This window comes from Canis lupus, chromosome 10, assembly GCF_011100685.1.
Source record: "Canis lupus familiaris isolate Mischka breed German Shepherd chromosome 10, alternate assembly UU_Cfam_GSD_1.0, whole genome shotgun sequence".
Taxonomy (NCBI): Eukaryota; Metazoa; Chordata; class Mammalia; order Carnivora; family Canidae; genus Canis; species Canis lupus.
Genome location: NC_049231.1, coordinates 31,051,077 through 31,065,625, shown reverse-complemented (window position 1 = coordinate 31,065,625; position 14,549 = coordinate 31,051,077). Strand labels below are relative to the sequence as shown.

At 46.3% G+C, this 14,549-nt stretch overlaps 1 protein-coding gene across 4 annotated transcripts in view; it reads right to left on the bottom strand.

The window, feature by feature from the left end:
• Positions 1-14,549, bottom strand: part of LARGE1 (LARGE xylosyl- and glucuronyltransferase 1) — a 526,275-nt gene that overhangs the window by 347,869 nt on the left and 163,857 nt on the right. The gene's annotated exons all lie outside the window — the stretch shown is intronic.

Here is a 14,549-nt window from a genome sequence, read left to right as displayed (position 1 = left end):
TGATAAACCTACCCATCAAATGGATTTGAACACAGCACTGTCTCCAAACCCTAAGCATTTCATTCCAAGGCTAGACTGCCCCGAACAGTTACTACCCCCAGATGGGTGCCAAGGAAGTTGGTTTCTAAAGATGGTGGTGAGAAAAATCAGCATTCCTTTTGGGTTCATCTTCCCTGGGATGTGCTGGCTGTGTAGTTTGATGAGTGCTGTGTTTACTTCAATGCCGTCCGCCTAGCTGCATACAAATGCCTGTCCTCTTCTGAGGGCTGCTTCCCCACTACACGAACAAGGATCACAAGGATCAGGCCACGTCCCCACACAGGCCTCCAGTGGTCCCTCTAATGACTGAGAGGGGGCCTTCTCATCAGAGCCTGGGAGAGAACAGGAAAGGCCTCTCTTAGGGGTACACTGCGCAGTACAGATGGAACAGAAAGGTGACAGTTCCTAGAAAGCAGAAGGAGCTCCCTACAAGGGCAAGAGCATCAGGGTGGGAAAGGAGTCACAGGTTCAAGTCCCAGCTCTCTAGTAACTCAATGTGTGACCTGGAGCAAGTCAGTCTTGGCCTCACGAAGCCTAATAAATGATAAAACAAATAACTTGATGTAATTTCAGACTCCCCTCTGGAGGCAGCAGGGGAGATTGACCGAATAGCTTTAAAGAAAGGAAAAAATTCAGCAAACCACGACCGGGTACGTGGGTCCCAGATCATTTGCACAAGTAACTTACTATCTTAGAAGTTCTTTTCCTCAAAATGCACAAACAGAAACCCATGGGTTGGCCCTTTTCTGCCCTAAGGCAGTGACCATCCTAGATTCTTTCAGACCCCCATCAGCTCACATCTTGATGATACTGCAGGTTGAAAGCAGCCTGGAAAAGCAATCATTACCTCCATCATCACGAATGCTATCATCTCAGGAGATCCAGAATTGACACAGGAGAACAATTCCAGCTAAATAATGTTATGACTGATCAAGAAATGCTCTAGAGGGAGAAAAGGAAAAACTCACCCTGGCTTCCTTTCCTTACCATCCTGGCATTAGAAGGATGTGCCTTTTTCCTCGCCATCCTGCCAGTTGTTAAAGGGAAACCACATCTGCCCCCTGGCACAAGCAGTCTGACCGTTTTACTATGTGTCCACCATCAGTAAGATACAGGCAATGCTCAGGTGAGTATGAAAAGCATCGATGCCACACATAACAAAATTCATAAAGTCAAGTTTGGCTTTACCAGAGATGCTCTTTTGATCGTAACTTAGAAAATCTCCAGGTGTTAACAGCTGGAAATGGTTATAGGTTCGTCTTGCTGGGGTTTATGGCTACATTTGCAGTATACAACCAAGATTTTCCAAACACACAAGACTCCAGGCAAATATGCATCATTTCCCCCCTCCTTTCTCCAATTGCTCTGGCTTCCCAGCCAACCTTACCCTCTGCTCCCCATTCTTTGGAATCAAAGGAATTTTAAAAAGAAGAAGAAAAAAAAAATCAAGCTGCTTTGGGGGGAAAAAAAGAAGTGTCAATTTGTAAATTCCCTACTTGGCCCTGTCAACCTGCAAAGATATAGGAAAATCTAGAAGTAAAAGAAGAGGATTGTGGTTTCCCTTTTTAGTTTCCAGATGGAGCTGCCTCCCACTGGCTACCCACACATCCAAGGGCTTGATGTCACTATTGTGATTTTAGTAGTACTGTGCGGGCCCTGGGGCAAGTCCCCCCATAAAAATCCACAAGAGTGAGCACATCTGAGAGAGCCAGAGATAGAAATGAGGGGAACCAATGCATACCTGGCTCGGGAAATGTCCACAGAATCAAGTAGAGACCATCAAATGGACGTCTGTCAATGCACTTATGCCAGCTGGACTGGGCCTCAGCCATGGGAAGGCAGATGTGCCTAAGCAAACTGCCAGAAGTCTGGGAGCCGAGAATGATGTAGCACCCAAATACCACCCCCCACAGGACCCTCAGGAAAAACCCCCTTGGCCATTTCCTAGGATGAAAGGCTCAGAATTCATCAACTACATGGTCTGAAGGAGAAAAAGTATTTTCAACAGAGCCCAGCAATGTGGTATGACTGGCCTCCACACATGGAAGAAAAGTTGCTGGTACCCCAAGGCATTGCTATTTGAACAAGAATGTAATTAGTGGGACTGTGCACCAGGTACTGAGTCTACCTCCCGAGAAGGTGGTCGTGGTGGTAAACATGTACAGGGAGACCTGGATGGGGACTCCAACCTGAACCCCTCTCACTCGGTCTAGTCAGGATCCCTGCCCAGTGCACATCCTATAAGCTAGACATTACATACCTTCTTGAATCACAGCACCTCTCTTTAGGTGACTGTCACTGTATTGGGTTACTAGTGCAGTCATAACATAGTATTCCAGGCTAGGAGGCTTACACAACAGAAATATGTGTTCTCACAGGTTCTGGAAGCTGGAGTCCCAGATCAAGGTGCCAACAGGGTTGGCTTCTTTTCAGGCCTCTCTCCTGGCCTTGCAGATGGACTTCCTCCCCTGGCTCTAAACATGGTCCTCCCTGTGAATGTGTCTGTGTCCTAATCTTCTCTTCTTATAAGGACACCACCTTGTAATCCACCAACGCTGGATTAGGGCCACCCATGTGATTTCCTTTCACCTCAATTACCTTTTGAAAGATCTTATCTCCAAATACAGTCCCATTCTGAAGTACCAGGTATGATGTCTCAAGCCTATGCATTTTGAAAGAAACAAAATTCAACCCCTAACAGTCATTATCATCTGTATACCACTGAGGAACATGACACACACAGGAAGGTTAGGTAGCTTACCAGAGGGCCACAGGTCTAAACTGAGTGAGTGAGCGTAGGCCTTGTACCTGAGATCTAACTTTATCCCAAGTAGTCATTCGCATCAAGCATGCCAAGACTGCTCTAGGATTAAAACTGTTTTGTTGCTGGTCGTTGAGCTAGTAACTTTCTATCATCATGACTCATTCTCCTCTATTCAGGGTTGTCTAGACACCAGAGCTGTGCACAGCTACCCATTCTCCATTGCAATGCACCGATTTTTAAAAACCTTCATTACAGGCCATTCAGCTGTGGGATCACAACTCTCAGCAGCCCCCATGTGATTAATGCCTGTTCTCCAAAGTGGATTTCATGCTTCCTAAGAGCCTCTTGATGGTGCCTTGTGAAAAACCTTACAGATCACAGTCTCCTGATCAATATTTGCTGAATGCATGAATGTATGGAGGGATGGACAGAATGGTCAAGTTAAGCTCAAAAGACCCTTTCCAGTTTTAATGAAGCTCCATGATTTTGTCCTAGGGAGTAACACACTGGGACAGCTGCTTGACAGCTGAGGAGTACATGAGACCTAAACCCACACCTTTCTTCTCTAAAGTGCATCTTCCTCCTACCCAGATCGGGACAGCAGCACCTACGGAAACAACACAGTGATAAGCTGCCATTGAAATTAATGGCCTCTGTCTAGGTACAGAATGATGAAAACCACCAGGACCAATTAAACTTTGCCCTTAGAATTAATCCCAACCTACTTTGATGTACTTTCTTCTCTTGCCAAACACTTTCTAGGTGGAAAAAAGGAAAACTTTACCATCATCTGATTCTACCGTTCCTGTTTCCTATCTGGAGGATGTCACTGACATTCAACCAACATCTGAGTAGCTCTATAAGCAGAGAACTACCACGGGCAGTTTTAGAAGAAGAAGACAATAGTTCAGGACAGTAAGGCGTTTCTAAGAATTCAAGGAGGTAAAAAACATGTAAGAATGCAGAATAATGTAATACAAATTGTATTAATATGTGTTAAGCCTTTAAGGAATACCAAGGAATAAGTGTAAGGCTAGAATATTAAAGAACAAAAGATTTTCAGAAGAGAGACAGTAAATCAAAGCATCAAATGGGAGACTAAAACCATAATCCTTGCCCTTGGCCCTACACAATGGCTAGTTCTGGGTCTAACAGAGCACCATGGTTATGTAACTGTCCAGGTATTGAGCAAGTTAGGAGGAACAGTAGCAAAAATTACAGGCCCAGGAGCTGTACCATGTGTCAAGGAGTAATTTGACTCCAGAGAGCTTTAACCACTTCCATTGTCTTATTCAATAACTTTGTGGAGTAAAGAACAAGATGGCAGATGCCGGGGAGCCTGGGTTGCTCAGTGGGTTAAGCGTTTAAGCGTCTGACTTTTGATTTCAGCTCAGGTCATGATCTCATGGTTGTGGATTTGAGCTCTACATTGAGCTCTGTGCTCAGCAGGGAGTCTACTTGTCCCTCTCCCTCTGCTTCTTCCTCTACTCTCTAATAAAAATAAAATCTAAAAAAAAAAAAAAAAAAAAAAAAAAAGATAGCAGATGCTAACTCGGTAGGGAAACCAAGAAACCTGGATGTCATGCCTACCAGTGGACATAAATGGCACTGGACCAGTAAGGATGCCACCTGAATTGGAGAGATGGTCCTTCCCCGAATATCCAAGCAGTCTTGAGGAACGCAGGATCAGATAAGTCTTGAGCCCAGAGGACCTCAAGAGGAGAAGAGCACAAGAGAGGAGTGTTCCTGAAGACCAGGGACCCAGTAACTATGAGCACATCAAAATGACAGTCTAGCCACTAGGCAACAAGATGAGCCACACTCTATCATCAATGGGAAATTATGAGAAAATTTCGACTTGGCTCCAAACGTGGTCAAGACATAGAAAGAACAGGTAGAGAACTGGAGGAAACCAAGAGTGGTTTTAGAGCCACAGCAGTTGAGAGAGAAGGATGGAGAGAGGGAGGGAGGGGGAGAGAGAGAACACACCATGGGTATCATACATCCTACTGAGGCCAGCAAGAAAAGCTACTAACGTACTCAGTCTTTAAAAAAAAAAAAAGTAGAAACAACAACAGGGGGAAAAGACCAGTAACCTTGGCCCTCACATTCCTCACCAGCCTCTACCAAAGTCAAGATTAAATTTTGTTCCTATGGCACCAACTCTATCACCTCCAGGAATTTGCCTTGCATGGCAGGTGTACTCACAGATGGTATATCTTAAACATCTATGGTGCCGATGACTGCTACTCAGTCACAGCCACTGAAAACTGCCTATCCCCGTGGCTAATTTGTTTTGTTTGTCCTCAAAATCTCCCCTTTATGAACCTCTTCATCTTGAGAGCAAAATCATATCACTTGAGGGCTAAGATTTGCTAAGAAGCTCAAAGCTTCATTTCACATCTATTTTCTTATAATTAATCAGTTTTATTTAAAAAGGAGGAGAGGGATAGATAGATCTACAGACCTGGGAGAATGGATACAGCTCAGAGAACGATTATATATAATAGTCCCAGAAGGTTTAGCTGTTCAGATAATCATTAAAGAAATGGATGAAGTTGGTTTTTAAAAAGGTTCCAGCTCCCCCTGCCTCCCCTGAATCAGATAAAGAAAAACGAGAGAGCTATTTCCACTTCCTTCTGGAACCAAATTAAAATGTATCCCCAAACAGCCCCTCTTTGAGAGCCACCCCACCTCTGCTGTGCCTCAAGTATACGAATATAGGGCACCACCCCTGGCTATTGGAAACACATCAATTACGGTTTGGGGGTCAACTCCAGTATATGTGGGTTTGGTGGTTTGTTTTTTTTTAAAAGACTTATTTGATAGAGTGTGTGTGCACAAACAGGAGAGGCGGAGGGAGAAGGAGAGAATCCTTAAGCAGAATCCCTGCTGAGCACAGAGGCCAGCATGGGGCTCGATCCCAGTATCCTGGTATCTTGGACCTGAGCTGAAACCCAGTGGGATGTTTAACTGACTGAGCTAGCCAGGTGTCCAATGGTAGTTTATTTTTAAACACAACCAGCCAGCACATATGGCTGGACATAACAAACCAGGGTGACACTATATCAATCTGATAGTTCCTTAATTCTCTAGGTGATAGTTTTGTTTTAGGTGTTTTTTTTTTCCCCTTCTCTGGAAAAACTCACAGATCTGTTTACTCTTTCCCTGTAACATTCAGTGTTTAAAAATGAACCCCCACCAGTTGGTAACATGAACTGGATCATCTTGCATGATGGCGTAGAAAACCAGGGACTGGCACCTACCTTTCTACTCAGTTGACTACGACAGCTGAAAGTTCTCAGGTCCGACGACTGTGGGGACAGGCCAGAAACGAAGTCGGCCTTGCCTGAAAAAAATTAGTGTCTGACTCTAAAAAATTAGAGTCAGATAAAGTGGTTCAAATCATGGCTTCTTTCCCTATGCACATTTGGGCAAACCCCTTCCCTCACTAAGCCTGTGGCCTGATCAGTAAACTGGGGAAAAGAATTATACCTACTTTATGAGATTAAATGAGCAAGATCAAGACACCACACAATATACTGGGGGAAACAAGCAGCAACTGCTTTCATCATGTAAATGCTAAATTAAGATCTATAATGTACATTTACCAAACCAATCCAAAAAAGGGGGGGGGGTAGAAAAGTAACCTACAAAGTCCAGGTAAAATGGATTGTGACATGCATCTCCTCTTGCATCTTGTTCACACATAGGCCTGTCACTCCCCCCGGGAAATTCTCTAGGAACCGACCAACCACACACAGACCTCCGACCCACTCCAAGCACACTCTGGCCTCTGTGACATCCTCCTGAAGTCCAACCTAAGTCCTGAAGTCCAATCTGCCACCACAGATTCCAAAAGGACACAGGGTGGTTACTTCATATGCACAGAGTGCAGGTCTCTGAAGATGCACAGAGGCTGGGGGGCGGGGAGCAGTCTCCCAGAAGCTCATGGACCCCCAATGCTCCTGGCTCCCTCCAGGCTGTCCTCTGGAATCCAAATCACTGGATAGACCTCTCTCATCCTCTGAAGGCTTGCTGTCAGAAGGACTTCTGTGCAAGTGGAGAGAGAAGCGGGGAAGACGACAAAACAGAGGAAAGAGCCTATGCAGGAGATGGGGGACCCCAACTCCAGCTCGGCTGTCAGGAATACTTGGGCTTCCATTCTGCACCTTCTGAGTGAGAAGCTTGGAAACAGAGAATCAGAATTGAGGCTGCTCCTCTGAAATCCTCATTTGGCACCACCAGACACTGAGGATCTGGAGAAAAGAAAGTGGCTGTAGAAGGTTAACTGGGCCACTTACTGGGCCGGTCATTACTAGAACCCAGGGTCCCTATCACCAGACTTCTCCCACATCTTAGCATCAGCACATGGGAGACATTTCAACACTAACAGGCCATCTTCTTCGAAGCCCCTGAGCCCTCCCACTGCTCCTTGGAGGTACAACAGACCCCTGCCATCTTACTGCTTTAAGCGGATGTTCCTAAGGGCAGGTTGGTAACGCTGGGGTAACATCTGGCCGTTAACCAGTCTCAAAGTGGTTTCCCCGGACAGCTGTGTTCACGACAGCCCTTTGCTCGAACTGCAAAGCAAACACTCTTCCACAGCTCCTCTACTGTTGAGAACAGAGGCTCTCAAACTTCAACAAAGTGACCTTGAGGACTCGTTAAAAGCTCAGAATGCTGAGCCCCATTCCTCCAGGGCATCCGCTGCAGTAGGTCTGGGGTGGGACCCCAGGAAATCATATTTCAAACAAGTGCCCCATTCAGATATTCTCTCTGCTGAGCTCTCCGATCCAGCAACATGACCTATGGCAAGGATCAAAGATCAGATCCCTGTCTACAACTCTGGGGACACTGGACAAGCTAGCCTAAAGTTGCCACTCTTTCCAACAGAGCTCAAATCTCTCATGTGATCACAGACAGATGTCACGGAGAAAGAGACCCATGTCGACATGCTGTGAATCCCAGCTGGCGGGGGCTTTCTCTTCACTGCTCCGAAACCAATACTAAGAAATCTCTCCAAGGAGTTACAAACCATCCACAATTTAATTTTGAGTTAATTCTCCATCACTAACTACTAATTCCAATTTCATGTTTCCCTTTAGATAAATTGTTCCAACTCTGTGCACAATCTAAACTCAACTCTCCACCTCAACCCATATGCTGAAGTAGGATCACGATACATAGCCCTCGCTTTGGGAAACAAAGGCAAACCCTCCAACCTAGCTCCATAGAGTCACTCCCATGTCCTAGGGTTGCCAGATTCAGGGCATTAAAAAATACAGTATACCCACTTAGAACTGAATTTCCGATAAACCAATTATGTTTTAGCAGGAGTATGTCCATGCGATGCTTATGCTAAAAATTGTTATATGTTTATCTGAAGTATAAATTTAACAGTCTTGTATTTTATCTGGCACCTGTGCACTCATTCAAAAAATATATATTGAGCTTGAAAGACATGTTACTTGCTACAAATATAAGATATATAAGCAGGGGTGTGGGTAAATGTTTAAAAACTGGCTGTAGAGGGGATAATTTTTAGTGTTTGCTAATGCCTGGAGTTCCTGCAACCATCTTGCAAATATGAGAAGATCAGAAGACCTGTAGAGACGCCCATTCAAAGGACCAACATTACTGAGCCACAGAACTGAGGGCAACCATCACCCACCTCCCAGCTCTCGTATGGGAAGAGGAATACACTCTTATTTGAGCCTCAACTTGTTGGTTGGCTCTTCCATCGCTAGTACCCAAATGAGTCCTAATGGATACACAAGATACTCCTCTCTGCTATGGATGTTATACTCTGCCTCCCCAAGGAGACCAAAAGTTGTTTCTGTTTGGGAGTCACGTTGGCGGGTTTCTGCTTCCCTCCCTTCCTTCCTGTTCCTCACCACTCACAGTATAGCCTTTTTCCATTAATTCTATCAAGCCATCCAATGGTGCAATGCTCTCAAATCTGCGGGGACATATCTCAATTAGTGCCTCCAACTGACTATGAATCCATCACCAATGTTTTCTCCCAAGGGCCTTTTGGAAGAAGTATTGGCCTTTCCAATACCCTTTTGGAAGAATATTCTGTAAATCTGCTCTCAGCTGTTAAACCGAGTAAAGCTGTCTTCCTTCCAGTGTTGGTAAAGCTCTTCTCGGGAACCAGTTTTTCCAACCTACTGAATACTTCCTTGGGTCAGTGAACAACCCTGCAGAAATCCAAAAACACCACAGAGGAGCTCTTGAGGACCAAATAAATCCATTCCAGAACCCTCAAGTACCTGCACTGGGAAAGGAGGGCTCTTAGCAACAGGTTATCTGCGACGGCTGGTGACCCACACGCCCTTCTTTTGTGAACAATCCCAAGCTCAGATGACTGTACTTAAGAAACCAACTGGCACTGACTTCTCTCACGGCTACAACAAATGAAAAAGGAGACTTAATGCATGAAGGGTGAAGTTGACTAAAACCATACATGGAACTACTTGACTGATCATGTCCTGAAATTTTATTTCAAGCACATTCCTTCAAAGTCAGGTTTCCCAAAGGGCCAGGCTGTCCATCCCCATTCCCACCCTCTCCACTCCATTCACCCTTTATTTCCACCCTGGGGAGATCCTTTTAATAGTCATTCTGTTTTCATTGCTCATCTCATCTCTAAAGCTTTTCTCTGTCTAATCTCTAGGTTCGTGCATAACTTTGAGGGATAAATCATTTAAGAGAGATTCACAATGCTGCTGTGTAGATAACCTGTTTCATGGCCGACAATTCCAGGTACTGTCTATACTTGCCTTCTAACCAAGCCAAATGTGCTATTTGTCATCAGCTCATTGTCCCTAAATAGCACATTGGCTGCCCCCCGAGACCAAATGTCCAAGGCTCTCAATACCTTAGGTATGGATCTAAGAGACAGACCGAAGCAGAGATCCAGTCTCCTGCTCTGAAGACTCTTGGCAAAGGGAGGTCCATCAGAGCCACAGCTGGCTCACCGGAAGACAACACTACACAGAGCCAGCCCAGATGCTGGGGAGAAATCTAAGACAGTGACCAATTTATGAGGGGAACAGGGTTGGACAAATTGGAAGGCACAGAATGAGGCTAAGAAAATAAACAGGAGGCTTTTTAGAGGAAATCTGTTCACACTGAGGATAATTAATTAATGTGTTGACTGGACTCCCAGAGGCAATCACAGAATCTGAAGCCATGATTATTTTTAATAGACCTGGGCTCTCATTGGGTGAAAACAACACAAGCCAACAAAGAGCTGGCTGGCCACGTAGCCACATGACTGAACTCCTTCCATCCTGATCCACAATTATTTTAATGAGAGGGAAGTGGCTCTCCCACCCCCAACGCCAATTCACTATCATTTTTTTAGCTCCTACTCAGCCTGGGATGGCACCATTGAGAGGGAACCACGTTATTTCCAAATGTCCTTGACAGGTCTGTCACTGTGTGTCCCAGCCTGACGCTATCTTCCCCCCATACAGATTACACCAGCCAAAGATTCCTGGTCCAAGATGGCCGCTGGGGGCTTCAACCAGAAATGCTGAGCCACTCCTAGTTCTTCTTATAGAATTTTTTTTTTTAAGATTTTATTTACTTGACAGAGAGAGAGAGAGCATACAAGCAGGGGGAGGGGCAGGCAGAGGGAGAGAGAGAAGCAGGCTCCCCACTGAGCAGGGAGCCCAATGTGAGGCTCGATCCCAGGACCCCGGGATCATGACTCTGAGCCAAAGGCAGACATTTAACCAACTGAGCCACCCAGGTGTCCCTCCCATGGAAATTTTAAATAAGGCAAACAAAGAGAAATTCTCATTTGTGGCAGATGCCTAAGCTGACAGGTCACAACAAGTTGGAATGGAAGACCATACTAAACTGTATGAAAAAAGAGAGAAGAGAATGAATGAGAGAAAGAAAAGAACCCGGTGATCAATAAAGGAGAAGCAGAAAAGGAGGGTGTATGGAGTGGGGGCCTGAGAGAAAGACAGCAAAGAGTCAGAGGGAAAAGATGGAGAGACAAAGAGGAGACTTAGAACTAGACAGATCCTAGAGCTTCCTACATCCTGGAAGTAAAAGCCTCGATCCCCAAATTTTTAGGTAGAAACTGAGCTGTATTTCCCAATCTGAGGTTTCTGGGCACATACTCATGTTTCATAGATAACAGCACCTTCACCTTTTTTAAACTCAAGCAGATCTGTAGGTCTTGCAACTAGAATATGCAGGAAGACTTCCATCAATATGAAACACTCTTCTTGAGCTAACTACAAAGGTCCTTTTAAGGTCAAAACATGCCTTCACTCAGCAAACCTTTGTTGGACGTCTCCTATCTCTTTGACCTTGTACTTAGTATTGGCTTGGAGAAATGAATCAAAACACAGCTGGTAGTCACCCACCGAGTACAGAAAACAGAAGGGAGATCTCCCAGCACACACAATTATGATACACTCTGATAACTGTTATTTATAACCAATGTGAGCAAGGAGGCACGTGAAAACACAGAGCCTCTGCCAGGCAGGGGACCGGAGGGGGGGGGGTGCGGTCAAGAAAGTCATCCTAGAAGACGCAATATCTGAACTAAATCCCAACACCACCCAAGAATCATTAAGGTGAAGAGAGAAGAGCAGGCCACGTGACCCCTGTGGTATGCTGGCTGGCTCCTCCTCATGGGAGAATTTATACCCCAGAAATGGGCAAATACTGCAGATCAGGGCTTTTTCATTCTTTTCTGAGTCAGCGTATACAGGTGTGCACCTGGAAGTCCACAATCCAGAGGTAGAGAAGGTGGTTTGTGGTTAGGGGAGGTTGAAATGTAGAATGTTAGAGAAGGAACGGGCTAGAGATAAGGCTGCCAGGTGAACAGAGGTCACACCAAACATCCTTGTTGACTGTGAGACATTTAGACTATCCAAAGCCACTGGAGGGGTTTAAATAAGAGAATGAAATGGTTGGCTGGAGGGACACCTGGGTGGCTCAGTGGTTGAGCATCTGCCTTCAGTTCAGGGCATGATCCCAGGGTTCTGGGATTGAGCCCCGCATCAGGCTTCCTGCATGGAGTCTGCTTCTCCCTCTGCCTTATGTCTCTGCCTCTCTCTGTGTCTCTCACGAATGAATGAAAGAAAGAAAGAAAGAAAGAAAGAAAGAAAGAAAGAAAGAAAGAAAGAAAGAAAGGAGGAGAGGGGAGGAGAGGAGAGGAGAGGAGAGGAGAGGAGAGGAGAGGAGAGGAGAGGAGAGGAGAGGAGAGGAGAGGAGAGGAGAGGAGAGGAGAGGAAGAAATAAAATGCTTGGCTTGAATGATCTGGCTGCTGAGCAAAGGACAGTGGCTAATAAAAGCTGGGGCCACTGAAAGCTGAGGGCTGCTGGAATAACAGCCTGGTCTGCTGTGGCCACAAGATTCCCGGAGAGCCGAATGCAAAGCAGAAATCAAATCTTAACAAAACAAAAAACAGAGGCAGAAGGGGGTGGGACACAGTAGCAGTGTAACTGGGCTTTCCCATTCACAACCCTCATATGATTAGGTCAGATTATCTATGTAAAAGGACTGCAGAATCAGGTGTCATGTAGGGGGAAAACTGAACTTGAGGTTCAGATCAAAATCTTGGCTCCCCAGCCATGTGACTGTGGGCAAGCTACCTAACCAGAGCAAAACACTCATTCCTTCTGAGCTGCAATGGTCTCCTTAGTAGAATGTGGACAAAGATACCAGTTTCCTCAGGCTCGCTTTGAAGACTATGTAGGAATCCAAATATATAAGTCCTTTAAGTATAACATTCAACAATCACGGGTGCTGGGTACTGAGTCACTTAGCTCTGAAATTCCCCATATACCCCTAAAAGTTGGGACGAACTGGGCCAAAGAACAAGAAAGGACACAAAGCCATGAATGAGCATGAAGAGGAAATGCAATCCTGGACATTTCCACGAAGGGTCTTCTAGCAACATCTCTCAAGTCCAGCCTAAGCTCCCAAATGAAGAGCGGCACAGCCACCTGACAGATGGGGAACCAGAGCAGTGCAGAGTAAGCATGCGCGGTGCCCCCTCTGAACTCACAATGATGCTGGGCTTCCCGCTACCACCTGTCAGTGACACCCCCGAACAAGTTGGTCTTCTCCTAGGAGCTCCAGACCTCATGCCCTGACCAGTGCTCTGGTCTGAGCACTATCTTTCTGGACGCTGACCAAGGACACAAGAGTCTCATATGTCACCCTGACACCACGTGGCATTTTTTGTCTGTCTTTCAGCTCCTGTTCCTGCACAGCAGCATGAGTACAACAGAGGGCCTGGGGACGACACGAGGCTGGCTGCGCAGTCACCATAAAGTTATTATTAACGACAACCATGGGGGAGGATGATCATGAAAACGACAATGTGACACCAATCACGTGAAAAGTGCTTTGACAAAATGACAACGTATGGAGACTTATGGTGTGTGTGGGACTAAGCCAGATGTGATGGGATTCACCACTCACTCCTGCCCTTGGGACAGACCGTACACACAAAAGCACATGAGATGGGATGCCTGGGTGGCTCAGCAGCTGAGCGTCTGCCTTCGGCTCAGGTCATGATCCCAGCATCTTGGGATCAAGTCCCGCATCGGGCTCCCCACGGGGAGTCTGCTTCTCCCTTTGCCTGTGTCTGTCTCTCTGTGTGTCTCTTATGAATAAATGAGTAAAATCTTTAAAAAAACAAAACAAAAAAACAAAGAAACCCTAAAAGCACACGAGACAAGTCCGAGCAGAAGGCACAGGACTGTGGAGGGAAGTAGGAGGACAATAAGGAGGAGGAAAGAACAGCAAGGACGGGGGCCAAGGATGGGGGTGGCAGGCTCCACGCAAGGTCCAGCACCCAGATAAGGGCCACGCGCACCCACAACCATCTCTGCTGGCTACCACAGGGGTCAGTGGATGGCTGAGGTCATGAGCGGGAGCTGGGATTGACGGCTGGGGGCAAACTGCTTTGGTAGAGCTGGAAAAGGAAGTCAGAGCGGGATGTTGAGGGCAGGAAGGGGAAGCCCGTGACCTCTGGCCTGGCTCTCCTGTTCTGGCAATAGGGAGCCACAGAAGGCTATTCAGCAGGGAGTGGCACAGCCTTTGAGGAGGATTCTTCTGGGATCTTGAGGAACTAGGGGAACACCAGGAGGCAGAAGGCAGCATAGGACAGGTCAGATAAAGGCTAAGGAAGGCTTCTTCCAAAGAGACAGCCATTAGGGGCAATTACAAGAAAGAAGGTTTTCACACTTCAAAGAACTTTAAAAAGCTCTCCTAAAAGGGGAAGGGTCCTCATTTCCAGGCTAACCGGGGCCAGAGCTGGGTTCATGGTGAGGGATGCACAACCTCCAAGGTCCAGGGAGAAAGGGAGACAGGCCATCTCTGGATGCCTCACATGTAGGAACTTCAGGACAGGGGTAACATGCCAAGAAATTCTGGAGACCGCCACCCATGCTATCTTTCTTCTACCACCAGCCGGTTCATTTCTGCAGACACTCTTGCAAGTCCTACTACCTAGGACATCCTGTAATGTAGGGAAGTGGAAATAAGGATGAAAAAGGCTGCTGCTGATTCTAAGGATCCTAGACACTGAAGCAGCTTTGATACCAGGTAGACTTGGGTAAAGCACGGATCAGTGCACAGGTAGGGGGGACAGCTAGCAGGGTAGAAGTGTGCAAGGAAACACAGGCTGGGGAGCAAAGGCAAACGGGCCACAGAACGTGCCTGAGTGGCAGGTGGACCGGTGCACGATGCTACATGGAAGAC